Source organism: Herpailurus yagouaroundi, unplaced genomic scaffold (assembly GCF_014898765.1).
Source record: "Herpailurus yagouaroundi ecotype Mexico unplaced genomic scaffold, PumYag 180, whole genome shotgun sequence".
Lineage (NCBI taxonomy): Eukaryota > Metazoa > Chordata > Mammalia > Carnivora > Felidae > Herpailurus > Herpailurus yagouaroundi.
In genome coordinates this window covers 5820083-5839089 of record NW_024412411.1, presented here as the reverse complement: position 1 = coordinate 5839089, position 19007 = coordinate 5820083, and positions in this window count along the sequence as shown.

Genomic DNA, 19007 nt, shown 5'->3' with positions numbered 1-19007 from the left:
AGACCCTCATTGAACCCAACACATATACACACATATATTATATATATTATAATATATAATAATATATATATTATTAAATATAATATTATAATATATTATATATAGTATATATAGTATATTATATATAGTATATTATATATTATATATATTATATATTGTATATTATATATTATATGTATATTATATATGTATATTATATTATATATTATATATAATATATTATATGTATATTAGATATAATATTTATGTATTGTATATAATATATATTATATATATTTATAAATTATATTATATAAATATATATAATATATATATATATACACAGAGGCACATATGTAAAAAGACAACCAGGAAATGTTGATACATCGAATGTTTGAATACGTTCGAAAATCATTGACTTTTACGGTGTGAAAGTCTTTATCTCTTGGACAGACTTGCTGAAGTGTTAACAGGTGAAACTCTACGATATCTGGTATCCGCTTCTAAATCATTTGGGGGTGCGAGTCTAGATGGAGCAAGGTTAGCAACGAATTGATCATTGTGGAAGCTGGCTGAGGAGGTTCATCCTACCACTCACTCTACTTTTGTGTGTGTGTGGAATTTCCTTAAATTCTTTTTCACTTCCAAAGAAAATGCAATAAAAAGCTAAAGTAATAAACACGTGGCTAATGTGAGCGGTGGGTACACAGTGCCTATCATGGTCTTTGCTCTACTTTTACTGTATCTGTTCCATTATTTCCTTAAAACCAGTGTTGGTGACTGTGCGAGGCAGTGTGATGCAGGGTTGGTGGGAGTATAGATGACTAGCATCTTCTCGGAGAGCAATGTGTTTATTGAAGAGGAATGATTTTGAAAAACGACCTGTTGGAAATACCAACATTCTTCAGTAAGGAGTTGGTTGACGATATCAGAGTCCCTCTGTTCTCTAAAATTGGAGACTCTGTCGGTATTTTTTTTACGTGGTCGGTTCTATTTTTCTGACGTGAAAATATATTTGACATATTTCTTAGTGAAAAAGCCAAATGGCAGAACAGCATGTGAGGAATAATTTTATCATAATGTATGCATAATACATTGTGTTTGTATATTGATATCTATACTGAAAACATTTTATAAAAATATATACTAAACTATCAACCTCTTCCTCTGTCCTACACATTTCTTTTAAGTTTGTTTATTTTGAGAGAGAGGGAGGAAGAGAATGAGTGGGGGAGGGTGAGAGACAGAGAGAGACAGAATCCCATGCTGCCAGGCTGGAGCCCGACGCGGGGCTCGAACGCACCAACTGAGTAAAGATGAGTAACTCTGACCACATGAAAATGAAGACCTTGTTACAGCACAAAGAATATGAAAATACAAGTCCCAAACTAGGGAACATAGTCCCCAAATACGTAACGACTTTATTACCCGGTAGGCCAATCTATCTCTTTTTCGGGAATTTATGAATTCCCAAAACTCACTAAGAAAGACGCACCTATGTCTCCACCGTATGGCAACCGGCTCCCTCATCTCTGTGGCCCCTGATGCAGCTCTCACTCCCCAGAAGCAGACATCTCTTCCGAGGACTCACTCTGACTGGGAGAAAGTTCTTCCCCTCGTGGAGCGGAGAATCAAATTCTGCTCTGTCCCCAGTCCCAATCTGCCTGCTTCCTGAGGAGACCCGGGGTGGGGCGGGGAGGCAACCCCAGCTGTAGAAGTTTCCCTGGCTGCCATAACAGAGGACTACATCTGAATGGCTTGAAACAACGGAGACGTATTCTCTCCCAGTTCTGGAGGCTAGAAGTACAAAATCTAGGTGTTGGCAGTCATGTTCTCTGTGAAGCCTCCAGGGGAGGATCCTTCCTTGCTTCTTCCAGCCTCTGGTGCCCCAGCCGTTCCTTGGTTAATGGCAGCATGGCCCTAGTGTCTGCCTTTCTCTTCACTCGGCTGCCTTCCCTCATCTCATGAGGACATCAGTCATGTTGGATTAGGGCCCACCCTAATGGCTTCATCTTAACTTGATTACACCTGCCCAAGACCTTATTTCCAAGTAAGGTCACATTCACAGGTATGGGGTAAGGACTTCAACATGTCTTTTGGGAGGGGACACAACTCAACCCACAACGCCAGCCTCACTGCTGCCCCCTTGATCGGGTCTTGGTGTCCCTGAGCCCAGGGCGACCACAGTGCAAAGGAAAGGAGAACTCTGTGCACAAGTGAGTCCGGAGCTCATTCAGTCCACCCACCAGCCTTCATGAGGGCCCTACGACAGTCAACGTGATGCACCACACAGCGTTCGAGCCCAGGTAATGTAAAATCCAGTCCTAGGTCTATCATTCACTAGCTGCGAAACCTTGAACAGGTCATGCCCGTTCTGAGGCTCAGTTTCTTCATTTGTAAAATGGGAAGTGATAACACAAACCTCAAAGGCTTAGTGTGAGGGTCAAAAGGGATGCTATTTGGTGGAAGTGCCTGGTTATACCACAGGATTGGCTGTCCCTAAATGTTAGTGGCCTCTCCCCCACTTTCCAATTGCGCCTCAGGGAGAGAGGAAGCCCAGCCCCACCACCCTGCACTTGTAAGACCTTCGAGGACAGAGTTGTGTCATATATGTCTTAGATCCCTTGTGCGTCACCAAGTCTGAGATGAGTGACCCTTGGGGAAAGGGCAGCCTGACATCAGGAGAAAGCCAGTCACCACTGGGAAAGCCGTGGGAGTCTCCGCACTCATGCCATGAAGCAAAGCCTTGACCCTCAAGCAAGGAACTAAAAGGACAGACACACACTGGACTTCTCAGTAGGCGGCCGGGCACGTTCTTGTTCCCTTTCCCCCTCTTTGGAGCCCGGCCCCATTGAGATTTGGGAATATTTATTTAATTAATTAATTTATTTATTTTTTGGTGGGAAAACAGAGTAGGGTAAAATATTTCCTTGCGTCTGGAGAGCTATTTTGAGCCTGGCCAGCCGGGTGATGCTGCTGGTGATGGACGCCGGCTGACCCGGGCTGGGCCCCAGGCTTCCGGCCTCTCTCCCTCCCAGGCCCGCCAGAGTCCTGGCAGCCACACAGCCTATGGGAGCCTGGATTCCAACCTCAGCCTAGTGACTCATCCCTCGGTGGTCCCGGGGGAAACCTTTGGTGCTCCCGGACCTGGTCCCCGAAAGGGGAGACGGAGGCCGGTGCTGCCCCCTCCTGGGGGGCTTGACAGGGAAACTCAGATCATGTCTGTGAATGTGCTGTTGAGATGTGGAAGCGAACCACAGGATTGCCACACAGCCGGTCCCATTCAAGATCCCGGGAAGGGAAGGGATCTCGCCGGGGGCTCTTCGGAACCCCACCAGCCTCCACACATCAGGCCGTGCCCCCTCCTGTCCATCTCCACTCGGTGGCCACGCTGTACGTCTGGAGAGCCAATGTGATTTGGCTCCAAACTTGCCTGATCCTCTACCAGCCTTCCACTGCTCCCGGACGGGAGTCCAACTCCATCTGAGGGTTGCTGCCCCCTCTGAGCCAGACGCCCTCCTCCGCCCGCTCCAGCTCCTCCTCCTTCGTGCTCTGAAGCCAGACTGGCCTCTGTCCGCTCTTCAAACTGCTGACAAGTCACCCAGGAGTTTCACAGGCTTCGTCTTATTTCATCCTCACAATGACCTTCAAGGCAAACGTACCTTCCAGGGCCAAGGGGTGGGCGGAAGTGGTGTTTGTGAATGTGCCTGCCACACAATAGGACCTTAATAAATGTTGGTTTTCTTCCTTCCTTATGGACACACACCCTCTTTTCTTTACAAAACCCCCCACAGCATCCACATAAATCTCACCCCAGCAGCTGCTGCTGGCGGGCGGGTGGGTATGGGATGGGGGCAGGAAAGTCCAGTGGCAGGAGCCAGGCCTCTGGGATGGGAAGCTCCTAGAAACCCTGCTCTCTGATGCTCCCCAGCCTTCAGGAGCTACAGAATGAGCTCCTCACGTCCCCAGTGCAGATGGGGCTCTGTTTCCTCAAAAGGCTGGAGGAGGGTCTTCCTGAGGCAATCCCAGCAGGAGGAAGAAGGAACTTGAGACTTCTTTTTTTTTTTTTTCAATTTTTAAAAAATGTTTATTTATTCTTGAGACAGAGAGAGACAGAGCATGAACAGGGGAGGGTCAGAGAGAGAGAGAGAGAGAGGGAGACAGAATACGAAGCAGGCTCCAGGCTCTGAGCTGTCAGCACAGAGCCCGATGTGGGGCTCGAACTCACAGACCCGCAAGATCATGACCTGAGCCCAAGTAGGACGCTCAACCGACTGAGCCACCCAGGTGCCCCATTGAGACTTCTTGATCCTGAAGGTGAAGCAGGAGCAGATGGAGGGGAGGGTCCCAGGAAAGGGAGGAAGCACTCCCAAGGAGAAGTTTTGGGAACCCCCGAACAGCCCGGGACTTGGGGGTGCTGGGATGAGGGTAAAGTGCATTTTGGAGCCCCAGAAGCTTACAGAAGGCCAGACCTGGAAGCTCTTAGGTCTCCTCCACCCTCTTGCTCTTAAAATGTGGTCAGGGGCCAGCAGCAGCTTATGGAAGCTTGTTAGAAATGCAGACTCTCAGGGCCTGCCCCGGAACTGCTGAATCGGAATCTATTAACAAGGTCCCAGTGATTCACAAGCACGTGCAAGTGTGAGGAGCATTGTTCATGGTGTTCTTCTCTCACAATAAAGACGAGGCCCTGACAGGAGGAACCCTCTGCTCAGTTTTCCAGAGCAAGTAGGTGACAATGCTAAGCCTGGAGCCCATCTGGCATCCTAGGACTAATTCCACCTCATCCCGGTCCCCCATGCAGGAAGCCGACTTCCCTCCCCGGGGAACGTGCGAAAGAGAAAAGACTGACACTGGAACAGAAGAGTCCTGGTTAAGGAAGGGGGGTGGTGGTGCCTGAAGTCCAGTTCTGGCTTAGTTACCAACTCAAAGTATGATCTGTGCTCTTGGGGCCTCAGTCTCTCTGTGGTTCTCTGAGATGGGCCGCAGTAGGCAATACAGTCAGGTAGTGCATTTGTTGTCTCACAGCAGGCCAAGAAGTTTCATCCCTGTTCTACACATGGGGAAACTGAGGCTTACTAGGCAGTGGCTAACCTGAGGCTGTCAGCCCTGGCTGCCTTCTGTTCTACACAGCCCAGGCGACTCCGAAATGTGCCCCTGTGACCGTGCCTTCCCCTGTAATGGTTCTTTCAGCTCCTGTCAGTTACCAGGGGCCCTGGCTCGGCTGACAGCCAGCGTGTCTGTTGCTGCTGCTTGGATGCCCACATTCCTGGGCTGTGACGGGGAGCACACCCAGAGCCCAGGCGAGGGGCACCCGGAGGGGTTCCACTTGGCTGCAAGCCCTGGGGCCTGGCTGTCTGGGGAGTGTCAGGAAGCAAAGAACGTTCTCTCCTTCTCTAGGAGCTGGATAGGGTGCAGGCTGGGCCCGGCCCAGCACTGCCAACTGCAGAGCAGTGAGTAGGAGCAGGGCAGCTACGAGCTGGGGTCCGTGGCTGATCAGGGAGCACTGTCTGAGCAGCAAGACTGAAAGACCTCAGGCTAGAAGGGCCAGACCCGGCTGGACTTTTGCCCAAGCTTTGACATCTTTTCGCTGTGTGACTGGCAGCGAGGCACCCACCATCTCTGACCCTGTGAAGTCTCAACACAGCCTGGTACCTACATGCTAAGCCTGCAGTGTAACCCTTACGAGGCCAGAGACACCCATGGCTCGGCCTCAGGGTGGCATTGCATTTAAAAAGCACTCGTAGGGGCGCCTGGGTGGCGCAGTCGGTTAAGCGTCCGACTTCAGCCAGGTCACGATCTCGCGGTCCGTGAGTTCGAGCCCCGCGTCGGGCTCTGGGCTGATGGCTCAGAGCCTGGAGCCTGTTTCCGATTCTGTGTCTCCCTCTCTCTCTGCTCCTCCCCCGTTCATGCTCTGTCTCTCTCTGTCCCCAAAATAAATAAACGTTGAAAAAAAAATTAAAAAATAAATAAATAAATAAATAAATAAAAATAAAAAGCACTCGTAAACAGATAAAGCCGTTAGAAATCTTAATAACTATATTATTAAGTAATAATAAAGAATCTAAAATAATTCATTTTTTCTTGATTCTCTTAAAGAGAAAATGACTCTACATACAGTTCATGAAATGCTCTCAGAATCCACTCTTCTCCTGCTTGTTTTTTTGCTTTAAAAAAAAAATGTTTGTTTATTTTGAGAGCCAGCACCAGCGGGGGAGGGGCAGCGGGGTAGGAGAGAGGATCTGATCTGAAGCGGGCTCTGTGCTGACAGCAGACAGCTCAATGAGGTGCTCAAACTCATGCGGGGGCCCGAACTCATGTGGGGGGAGCTTGAACTCACAAACTCATACAGGGGGAGGGGGCTCAAACTCATGCGGGGCGGGGGGTGGGGGTGCTCAAACTCAAAATCCATGAGGTCATGACCTGAGCTGAAGTTGGACAGACAGCTGCTTAACTGACTGAGCCACCCAGGCGCCCCTCTCCTCTTTGCTTCCATCCTCTGCCTGGTTTGTCTCCTCTCCCCCCAAATGCTCTGAAAACTTCACCTCCAAACTATCCAGCTCTCCCCACCTTTCCTCCTCCTTCCCTTTGCCCCCAGTACTTTATTATGTAGATCGGCTTGACCTCTTACCCAGCAATAGGACAAAATAAGCGGGAGAACTGCAGGACCCCTCTGCAGGGTTCCCTTTGGCAGGATGGGGGTGAGGGTCCTGCAGGGGGCCTGAGACCCAGCCCAATTCCTGCTATTATTTAAAGCTGTGGCAAGACAAACATGAACAACACATGAATATTCAGGGACTGCTCCTAAGCCCTGCCCTCCCTTTTGCCTCCAGTTCCTTCCCATCCTTACCCTCTAAGCAGGGTCTCCCAAAGCCAGTAGAGTCTCTTTGGGAATGGAAACGGAGCTGGAGGGTAGCCTTTCAAGGGCCAGGTCAGGGGGCAACAGGGAGGAGGAAAGACTCGGCAAAATAAATGAAACCTGTTTATTTTCCTAAGAATAAATACAGAGGGAGGTTTCACTACTGTCCAAGATGTAGGAAACCAGAAATACTGTTGCTCCTGCCTTTTCTCTCTCTCTCTCAATCTCAATCTCTCTCTCTCTCTCTCTCTCTCTCTCTCACACAGACACACACACACACACACACACAAACACACTCACACACACACACACACACACACCAGATAAACCACAAAGTACAACTTTTCTTGAATCCATCAGAGATCTGAGGTCAGAGGACAACCAGTACTCTGGCTCCCTTGGAGGGACAGGCTTTCCAAGGAAAGATGAAACCAGAGACTGGCTCACCTGTGACAGAGCTAGACGTCGTATGGCCACCATACAGGCAGAGAAGCAGAAAACAGCTACAAGTTTCATAACCGCTAATGGCTGAGTGTTAGCTAGCATGACAGTATAGAGCCCCAGACACAAGGAGGGTTTTGACATATTTCGAGGCTCTTTCCCATGGACCTCTACCAGGTACTTATAAGAAATGTTGTAGAGAGCCACCTCTGGGGGTGCAGATGTGCAGGAGGAGTACTAGAGGAAAGTACTGTCCCCCTGCCAAGACCCCTCTCTCATATGGAACAGAGCCCTTAAGCTACTTGGGCAGGGGCAGCAAGTCTTGCTCCAAAGGGCATGAGCAAAATCCCATTGCTAATGAGAGAAGACTACAAGAAAAATACCCTGCACGAGTAGAATGCAGAAAACTGTCCCACATCCAGAATCTTGAACTGATATCACGAGTCTATTGCTGCTGGAAGAAGGCAGGAAATCCTATCCAGGGCAAGACTCACCAGAGATTCAAGGCAGAGGGACAAGGCTACCATGGGGAGGAGGGACACAGATGCCAAGAAAGCCCCACCCCTGAGACCCATGCACACAGAGCCAGCCTGAGACTGAGGCAGGAGCACAGCAAGGAAAACACCTCCCAGGGCCCACAGCAAGTCTCTTGTAAGACTGAGTAGCAAGCAAATCAGTTTACTACTGGGGAAGGAGAAAAATGTGGAGAGTGAGTCCTTCTGTGGTGAAGAAGTGCCGGGACGGTTGAAGTCTGAGGTGGGCATCACTGAGAAAAATCTTCTAATCCTAAACATGAGGCAATTCTAGGGGAATCTGAAATCTGCGATGCACTGAAGATATAAGGTAACAACAACAGAAGCAACAAACACAAACACTGCTCAACTCCCTACCAGATCGACTCAATCCCACTCACTAATGGTCTGACAGAACTGGAGGCATGCCTATTCCCAGGTGTAAAGACTTTTATCTTAGTCTCTACTTTATCTTATCTATTCTACAATGTCCGGCATTTTGATAAAAAATACCAGATACGTCAAAAGAGCAAGAAACAAACAACCTATTGTCCAGAGACAAAGCAATCAATAAAACCAGATTCAGAGATAATCCAGATGGTGGAACTATCTGAGGAGGACTGTAAAATAAATAGAAATAATATGTTATAGAATCTAGTGGGAAAAGTGGACACTACACAAGAACAGATGGAGAAGTTTCAGCAAAGAGATGGAAACTACACGACTGAATCTAAAGAAAATTCTAGAAATAAAAATCACAGTACTTGAGATGAAGAACTCCTTCAATGGCTCATCGGTCGGCTAAAAGTGACCGAGGAATGAATCAGTGAAGATAGGCCAATAGAAATTACCCAGACTTGGGGCGCCTGGGTGGCGCAGTCGGTTAAGCGTCCGACTTCAGCCAGGTCACGATCTCGCGGTCCATGAGTTCGAGCCCCGCGTCGGGCTCTGGGCTGATGGCTCAGAGCCTGGAGCCTGTTTCCGATTCTGTGTCTCCCTCTCTCTCTGCCCCTCCCCCGTTCATGCTCTGTCTCTCTCTGTCCCAAAAATAAATTAAAAACGTTGAAAAAAAAATTAAAAAAAAAAAAAAAAAAAAGAAATTACCCGGACTAAAACACAGAGGAAAGAATGACAAGGAGCAAACAAAAACAGAAAATCAAGAGCTCGGAGACGATATCAAACAGTCTAAAGTAAGTGTAACTGAACTCCAGAAAGTAGAGTGAAAATGAGATGTCCTTGTTCAAGAGGAGGATAAAGACATGAACTACCTTGGATTTTGGTAAATTCATGATGATCTTTTAACTTCTAAAGAAACCACTGGGAAGATAAAAACAGAATGTATATCTTTCAGACTTGTAGAGGGAAAAATGGAATTGCACTAAATAATCCAAATGAAGGGGAGAGAGGGGAGAAAAGGAAATAGAATGAAGGGAATAAATAGCACAAATAAATGATAGATATAAATCTACCATATCTGCTTTAAATATAAATAGAGCAAATACTGTAGCTCAATTACAGAGGTTTTCTGTTTATCAAAAGGCATTATAAAGAGTGAAAAGCAAGCCATAAAGTAAGGAAAACATGTGCATTACACTCCACCAGAAAAGAACAAATGCCCGGAATATATAAAGTTCAAAGAAATATTAAGAAAGAGACAAGAATCAAATAGAAAAATGGGTGAAAAACTTGAATAGGCACTTCATAAAGAGAAAAATCAAATAGCCAATAAATACGTGAGAATAAATTCAACCTTAATAATCAGAAAAATCAAAATCAAAAATGTGATTATACTCAAAGTCATTTGTCATTAGGGAAATACAAATTAAAATGGCAGCGAGATTCTATTACACACTCATTGGAATGGCTAAAGTCCAAAAACCTGACAATACCAAATGCTGATGGGGATGTGAAACAACACGAACTCTCATTCATTGCTGGTGGGAATACAAAATGGTATAGCTCCTTTGGAAGACAATCTGATTTTTTTTTTTTTAATTTTTTTTTCAACGTTTTTTATTTATTTTTGGGACAGAGAGAGACAGAGCATGAACGGGGGAGGGGCAGAGAGAGAGGGAGACACAGAATCGGAAACAGGCTCCAGGCTCCGAGCCATCAGCCCAGAGCCTGACGCGGGGCTCAAACTCACGGACCGCGAGATCGTGACCTGGCTGAAGTCGGACGCTTAACCGACTGCGCCACCCAGGCGCCCCTGATTTTTTTTTTTTTTTAAAGTTTATTTATTTTGAGAGAGAGTGAGACAGAGCACAAGTGGGGGAGGGGCAGAGAGAGAGGGAGACACAGAATGCAAAGCAGGCTCCAGGCTCTGAGCTGTCAGCACAGAGCCCAGGCTCTGAGCTGTCAGCACAGAGCCCGACGTGGGGCTCGAACTCACCAACTGTGAGATCATGACCTGACACTTAACCGGCTGAGCCACCCAGGTGCCCCATGATAGCTTCTTAAACATAGACTTACCACACAACTCAGCAATCGCACTCCTGGGGTATTTACTCAAGTAAATTGAAAACTTAACACAAAATCCTGTACATGAATGTTTATAGCAACTTTATCCATAATTTCCACATATATATATTTATTTACAGTTATTCTTTAAACTGTACATATAAGTTTTTTATACTCTTCTGCATATGTGTTTCTAAATTTAAAAATTATTAAAGAAGAGTATAGAAACATCTATTCCCACGGCACTAGCCTCTCTCTTTCCAGGCTCTTTAGCCTGCTAACCTCCGGAAAGCAGTCAACCCCATCCCCCTGCAGCCACACCACTACTAGAGGCAATGTTGGTGTCACTTAGGCATAACCTTGACCCACTCTTGCAACCCTTCACGCCTTGCTCTCTAGTGCCACTATTTCTGCCATCAATGCATACTCCTGGCAATTCTTCCTGGTCTGGATAGCACTTATTCAGTCAACAACTATGTGCCAGGCACTGTTCTGTGATCAGTGGATACAGCAGGGAGGAAGACAAGTAAGTTTTTCCTCAGTGAGTTACATTACTTTCTAGTACAGGAAACACGTGTCAATAGATAAAAGGTGGTTTCAGGCACTAAATTCAATGACATAGGTAACATAGGGTAATGTGGAATAGGAAGTAGGCTTTTGCCAGGATAGTCTGGGAAGACCTCTCTGAGAAGATGATACTTGAGATGAAACAAAACTGATTGATGAACAGGAAGCAGTTTCGTTTCACAAGTTGGTAGAACAGCCTTCTAGGTAAAAGTAACAGCAAGTACAAAGGTCCTGAGGTAGGAATCAGCTTGCCACGTCCAGGAACAGAGAGAAAGCCACTGTGGCTGGAACATGGTGAATGAGGAGAAGGGAGGAAGATGAGGTTGGAGAGGTGTTCAAAGGTCAATCACACCAGGGATGGAGTTGGGGTGTTATACCAAGTGCAATGAAAAGCCAGCAGGTGTTCATTTGATACTTAACCCAAGAGGTATTTACAAAATTTAGAACTACTTTTTAGTGGCAGCTGAATTGAGGTATAATTCAAAACCACAAAAGTCACCTGTTTAAAGTATAAAATTAAATTATTTTCACAATTTAATATATATTCACAGTTAGGCAATCACCTCCACAATCAATTTTATTATATCACACGAGAGAGAGAGAGAGAGAGAGAGAGAGAGAGAGAGAGAGAGAAAGGAGGGAGAAAGGAGGAGGGAAGGGGAGAGAAATACCCCTATACCTGTTAGTGGTCACTCCTTCCCACCTCTACCCCCAAGTCCCAGGCAACCACTAATCTACTTTCTGTATGAATTTGTGTATTCTGGACATTTTATATCAGTGAAATTATACACCTTTTGTGACTGCTTCCTTCATTTAGCATAAATATTTTCTTTTTGTTTGGGGTTGGGGTTTTTTGGCTTTCTTAGTGTGAAAGGTTTTGTTTTCCCTTCACGCATTTTTCTGTTTGTTCTATTCATAAGAAAGGGATGTTGAAGCTTCTAGGCATTATTGTAAATGTTTCTATTTCTCCTTGCAATTCTACCAGTTTTCTCTAATATAGTTGGAAATTCTGTTATTACATGCATATGTTTTTTATAATTATGTCCTTTTGATGAATTGACCCCTTTCTCATTAGGAACCAATGTTCTCTATCTCTGATAAGATTCTTTGCTTGGAGATCTACTTTATCTGATATTAAGATAGTCAATCCAACTTTTTTGCATTCTGTCTCTCGGGATCTATTTTTCAATCTGTTTGCTTTTAACCTATCTTAGACTTTACTTTTAAAGTGGGTTTCTTGGCGACAACATAGAGCTGGGTCTTGGTTTTATATTTAATCTAGTGATCTATGCCTTTTAATTGGGGGTATATCATTTACATTTAATGTGGTTAGGTTTAAATCTATCATCTTACTATTTGATCTCTCTCTTCTTTGTTCCCATGTACACTCACCCAGTTTCCCTTAATGACAACATCCTACATAAACACAGTGTGTTGTCAAAACCATCACGTTCATTTTTAAAACTTATTTTCAGTGGGTACAGAATTGTAGGTTGATAGTTATTTTCAGCACTTTATTTTATTTTATTTTTTTATTTTATTTTTTATTTTATTTATTTTTTTTTTTTCAGCACTTTAAAGGTGTTGTTCCTCTCTCTACTTGCTTGAGTTGTTTCCTGGGGGGGGGGGGGGATAGGTTTCTTTTCCCTTTGTATTGTAATGCGTCTTTTCCCCTCTGGTGCTTTTAAGGTTTTTCTTTTTATCACTGATTTTGAGTAAATGATTGAGGTGTCTTGGTATACTCTTTCATGGTTCTTGTACTTGGAATTCCTCGAACTTCTTGCATATGTGGGTTCATAGTTTTTACCAAATTCGGGAAAATGCTGCCTGTTATTTTCAGGTATTTTTTTTTTCTTTCCCTCCCTTTTATTTCCCCAGGATACCAAAGTATTCATATGTTAGACCATTTGAAGTTGTCTCATGGTTAACTGATGCTCTGTTCATTTTTAAAGTGTTTCTTCTTACTCTGTTTTATTTTAGATTATTTCTATTATTGCCATTAAGTATACTGTATTTCTTCTGAAATGCCTAGTCTGCTGTTAATCCCATTCACTATATAAATAGTGATATATATGATGATATAGATCAGATATTGTAATATTCATCTCTAGAAGTTTGATTTGGATTTCTTTGTATCTTCTATGTCTCCATTTAACATCTGAACACATATATGCAGTTACAATAACTTTCTTAATGTCCTTGCCTGCTAATTTTTACATCTGTGCTGTTTTGATTGCTTGATTTTTGTCATTGTAGGTTGTATTTTTCTGCTTCTTTGAATTTTTGATCATTTTTACTTGATACTGGTAGCAACGAGTGTTACCTTGTAGAGTGCTGGATCTTTTTGCATTTCTATTCCTTCATTTGCAGTTCTATTCCTTGAACTTTGTCCTGGGATGTAGTTATATTAGTTGGAAACAGTTTGATCCTTTGGGGTATTTCTTTTAAAATGTGTGGGGGCAGGATGAGAGCAGCGTTTAGTGCAGGATTTGCTGTTTCTCACCAGGCTTTTCCGAGCGCTCTACCTACAACGCCGTGAAATACAAAGTGTTCCAGTTGCCTGGGGGGTACCAACATAATTCTTGGCTCTGTGTGAGTGCCAGCTACTGTTTCCTCTAATCCTTCTAGGTGGTTCTTTCCCTACTCTTGGATTATTTCTTCATACACACCTACTTGTCAGTACCCCAGTGAATACTTGCGGAGTCCCTCTGCAGATCTCAGGAGTGCTCTCTCTGTGAAGCTCTCCCCTTTCCAGTACTTTGTCCTGCACATTCGATCCACCTCAATCTCTCTGGGCTCTTGGTTTGGTCTTCTCGACTCAGGGAGTCCATCAGGCTCTGCCTGGGTTCCCCTCCTTGTGCTGGGGCTTGGAAATTCTCTCCTGTGTTTCCCATCTCTCAAGAATCACTGTGCTTTGATACTTGATGTCCAATGTCTTGAAAACCATGGTTTCATATATTTTGTTTGATTGTTGTTGTTGCAGGCAGAAGAGAAAATCTAGTCTGTGACTCCATACTGGCCAGAAATCAGAAGAACATGGCCTCGGGGGTCATATTGAGGCATGTTTGCAGGTTGGAATGATCTAGGAGAGAGAGAGAGACTGAGAAGTGTCTTCACTGGGGTCTCCCTAGCAGAGCCCTGAGACAAGAGGATCATTCATTTAGGAGGGGAATCCCAGGAAACATTTTACAGGGGTGGAGAAGGGAGGCAGGGAGAAGAAGACAGCAACTAAAGGCAACATTATCAAGCAAGTTACCACTATAGGTAATGGGGGCTTGATGTGGAGAAAATGCCTCGGACTTATCCCAAATTAAGAGAGGAGAGAACTGGCTTATTTTTACATCTGTTCCTATCAATCCTTGGTTGACCGAGGGGCATAAATTTCCCAGCACTTCAGTGCCTACATGGGGCAGAGCAGGCCCCTGTAGGCAGAGAAAGCCCTTGGGCAGAGAGGTACAATGCTGGCAGATGGAGTTGGCCAGCCTGTCCTGAGATGGAAAGGCCTAGAGGGGCAGTGAGTGGAGCACTGACAGCAAGCATCTCAGCACATGCTAACGATGGTCACAGTGGTTCCAGTATTTAGCCCACACAATATGAGGCAAGGTCATCGTCTGGAGGTGGAGATTCGAGGGCAGAGGAAATGTCATTCTCAGGCAGCGTGTCCCAACCGAGACTGCCATGAGTCCCGTGTTCTACAGCTGTTGATCAGTCTTGTGTGCACGTTTTCCCCATCGCGTTCCCACAGTGTGGAGTCCACAAGGCCGTGTACGGCATGCACCATAGATGTGGTGGAGGCAGCAAGTAGTGAACAGAGCACTAAACCGTGAGCCTGGTTCTGCCACTACTGAGCAGTGTGATGTCAGAAATTGTTCCCCTGATTGGTAAAATGGTGCTAACTTACCTCTCAGGACTACTGTAATAATGTGGAGAGGAACAGGGAACGTGAGACCAGCCTATAAACCTTAAAGCACTGTGCACACAGAGGTATTATTACTACCAGAGGCCACCTGCTACTTGTATGATGCCCCAGGCCAGGAGTCACTAAAGATAAGCTTCCTAATAAAACCTAATAAAACTAAAGGTCACAAGAAAATCTCTGGAAGGTCAAATAAAGACTTGATATGGAAAGTGTGGTCTGTGGTCCAACAGCACTGGCATTACCTGAAATCATTTTTAAAATGCAGAATTCAGATTCCAGGCTACAACTGAATCCCAATCTACTGAACCAGAATCTGCATTTTAACAAGATCCTCAGGTAGTTCAAATGCAAACTAAAGAAGGAGATTCTCAGATCTTATCATTGGGGTCAAGCCCTGCTTCTTTCCCCTCACTTAGCCCTCTGATTTCTGGGGCAGCTCAGTCAGCTGCCTCCACCTTAGATTCTGGACTCCAGTCTAGGTTTGCTGCAGGGAGAGACGGAGCCCAAACTACCCCTCCTCTTACTCCTTTAGCAAAGATCTCTATTCTCGTAGCTGAGACAGAAAATTATAACCATGCTCACGATAATGATTCTGAAGAAATAAGAGTGGGTAGGATCACGTTCACAAAAGTACAATAATGCATTTCTGAAGTTCACCATCTAAAATGGTTAAAATTAACAACAACAACAACAACAACAATGTCCTGTTGCTTAATTTATTTGAACTGTGGCAATCCGGAAAAGTCGTCAGTACAAAATGACTCATTCCCTGAGGGTTCTGAATAAGATTCTAAAATCACCACCCATGGTTTTCCTGCGCTTTGAAGTGACAGAACAAATGACAACAGAGATGGGCACTGTCCTCTGGGTCCAGAGTGGCCGATATACAAACATTTCACAACAATAACATCCTCATCCAAAAACAACCTGCAATAGGGATGTTATTTCTGGATTTGCTCGTGCATTTTAGTTAATGAGCACTTGTGCACCTGTGGGCAGAGCCCTAGGGCCAGCCTGGGAGTTTTCTATACGGCCGATGAACAAACGTGTTGGTGCCTCTTCCACACCAAGTACTTTTCTAAGGCCATGAAGATGAACCCAACTCTCAGAGCAAAACTTTTGAGGAGCAAAAATTAGGAGCCATAAAGGAGATACAGATGAGGGGGTGAAGGGGAAGAAAGTCAGGGAAGCATCCCAGGTGACCTTGGAGATGGAGTGAGAAGGGGCCTCATCAATCATCAGAGGTGAGTGCATTGCGTGAGGAGGGAGCAAATAGCCTGTGCAAGGCACAGTGAAAGGACTTGTCAGGGTTCTTACTCCAGCAGGACAACAATCTAACGCTAACGTAGAAAAACTCAAAATAGATAGCCTTTAAATGATGTAACAAACTGTGGGTAACTCGGGTGTGTAACAGCCTCCAGGTGACTGCTCTGAGTTTCCTGCCATCAAGTCACCCCACACCCCATCTTAGGGTGTTCTGCCTAATTCATTCTACTCCCTTATTCCAGCCTCAGCTCTGAGGTTGCCTTTTTGTTGAGGTCTCCACCCCACCCCAAAACCTGACCTTTCCTCTTCTCAACATGGATCAGGATGCCACAGACAGGTAGTAACACAGCAGGAAGTATGAATCAGAAGGGAGCTGATCTTTGTTTGGGGCAACCTGAAGCTAAGGGACTTCTAGGAAATTCCATCAGGGATATCTCAAGGCAGTGGACTTTGGCTCAGGGAAGAGATGTCAATTGTAGATAGAAAATTGAGGCAGATGTATCTAGCCACCTGCCCACTTCGGTCCCTGCATATCTTTTCTCTTCTGTTATAACAGATGAAGCCAGCACCTCCACAAACCCCATCTCCTCTCACTATTCAAGAGCAGTGCACGAGCAATTCCCCTCTGTTCTGCACTATAAACTTTCTCCTCTGCATTGGATCAATCACATCAGGAATCTCATTTCCTTCAATTAGAAAACCACTAGACTCTTGACCCCATTTGCCTTTCCAGCAACTGCATCATATCAGCTGCTCTTTACAGCAATCTATTGAATTATCTGTGTTTTCAGCTCTGATTCTCTCCTCACATCCTCCTCTAGCTTTTGTCCCCAGCTCCATCAAAATTGCTCTTTCCAACATCACCCATGACTTTACATGAGTAAAGTCCTCCTGACCCATATGTGTGCTTGACTGCACAGGGATTAGAATCTTGAACCCCTCTTCTACCTACCTGACTTGACTTCTCCACTTGATGTCTAATAGGAGTCTTAAATTTAATTTATCCCAAACTGAGCCCTTGATATTCTCCTTCAAAATTAGATCCTCCCACAGTCTTTCCTATGTCAGTTAATGGCTAGTGTACTCTTCCAAATTGCTCAGGACAAAACCTTAGTGTTGAGAATCATGTCAGCAAAATGGCAGAGGAGAGAGCTCCAAGCTCCTACCCTACCCACAGAAACTGAAATACAAGCAGAAACTGTCAGAACCAACTTTGTCAGAACTCTGGAAAACAGTCAAAGATTTATAGCAACAACCAAATGCTGAATCAAGAAAAAGACAACTTCGAAAGTGTAGGGTGGTTAGTAGGGACTGGGGGAAGGTGGGAAGGGAGAATTATTGTATTATGGCTACACAGTCTCAGTTTGGGATGATGAAAAGGTTCCGGAAATGGACAGTGGTGATGTTTGCACAAGATGAATGCACATAACGCCACTGAAGTGTGTGCTTAAAAATAGTTAAAATGGTAAGTTTTATCTTACATATATTTTACCACATTAAAAAAATGAGACAGAAAAAAAAACTATAGAAAAGCTTTGTGGCATTTCTACTAGCCTTCACCCTACCCTCTCCCCGACTAAGCAATGATCTTAAAGATGCCTGTGTTGCCAGGGTAGGGCCCTGGTTCCTGCCTTTGAAAGGAACACGGCAGTTATTTGCAAATCATTGTGTACATTTATTCTAACTTACCTCAGGGCTATTTGAAGGACTGAAGCAAGGCAGTCATCTCTGTTTCACCTAACTCAGAACTCAGTCAGGCTGGAAATGCCAGAATACATTGCTTGAAAACACGGTAAGGCTGACAAACAACCTGCAGACAGCTAAGGCAAAAGATTATGGTTGGGACAAAATAGACCACTTAAGGCCTGGGAGAAAAAGCTGAGGAGTTTCTTTGGGAAATTAGGGCATTCAAAAGCACTTGTATATGAAAAAGGAATTTGGAAAGCCATATACATGCTTAGAAAAGAACTGAGAGGACTTCAAGCTTTCACCTCAGGTCAGTCCCTAGGCTCAGTGGAAGTCTGGGTGATGCTGAAAGACCACAGAACAAGACCAAGAGGTGTGAGTGTATGTATGTGTATGTTTGCTTAGCTCCTGGGGTTCAAGGAGATCTCTGTCAAAACACTAGTTGAACACATGCTGAGGAATAGAGACTTCAGTGACCACATACGAAAAGGAATACAGTCTTGGGCGGGGGGCAGGGAACAGTGAGGAGGCATCAGTAGACAAATGAACCACAACAGCCTTTAACGGTCAGAAAAGAAGAAAAGAAAAAAGAAAAAAGAAAAAAACTGCAGCAAACCCTGCAGGAAAGGGAAAATCGGATTTCCAGTTACCATACCATAATATTCAAAGGTTCACTTTTCAACAAATCACAAAGTATACACAGGAGAAAAATATGAGTCATTAAAAGGAACTAAATCAATTGACTCACACAGTCCCCAAGAAAAGCCAGACATTGGACTTACTACACAATGACTTTAAAATAACTGCTTTATATGCACTCAATGAGCCAAAGGATAACATGGAGATACGGAAAAAAGAATAAAGGAAATACGGAAAGTGATATATGAACAAAATGAGGATATCAATAAAGATAAATTATAAAAAGGAACCAAAAAGGGGCGCCTGGGTGGCTCAGTCAGTTACGTGTCCAACTTCGGCTCAGGTCATGATCTCATGGTTTGTGAGTTTGAGCCCTGCATCGGGCTCTGTGCTGACAGCTCAGAGCCTGGAGCCTGCTTCGGATTCTGTCTCCGCCTCTCTCTTTCTGCCCCTCCCCCACTCACGCTCTCTTTCTCTCAAAAATAAACATTAAAAAAATTAAAATTATATAAAAAGGAACCAAATGAAAAATCTGGACATGAAATGTATAATTATTGAAATGAAAACTTCACAGAAAAGAGTATAGAACCTCCTCAGGTAAATGAAGAAAAGAACTAGCATATCATCCAGCAATCCCACTTCTGGGTATATATTTATAGGAAATTAAATCAGCATCTCAAAG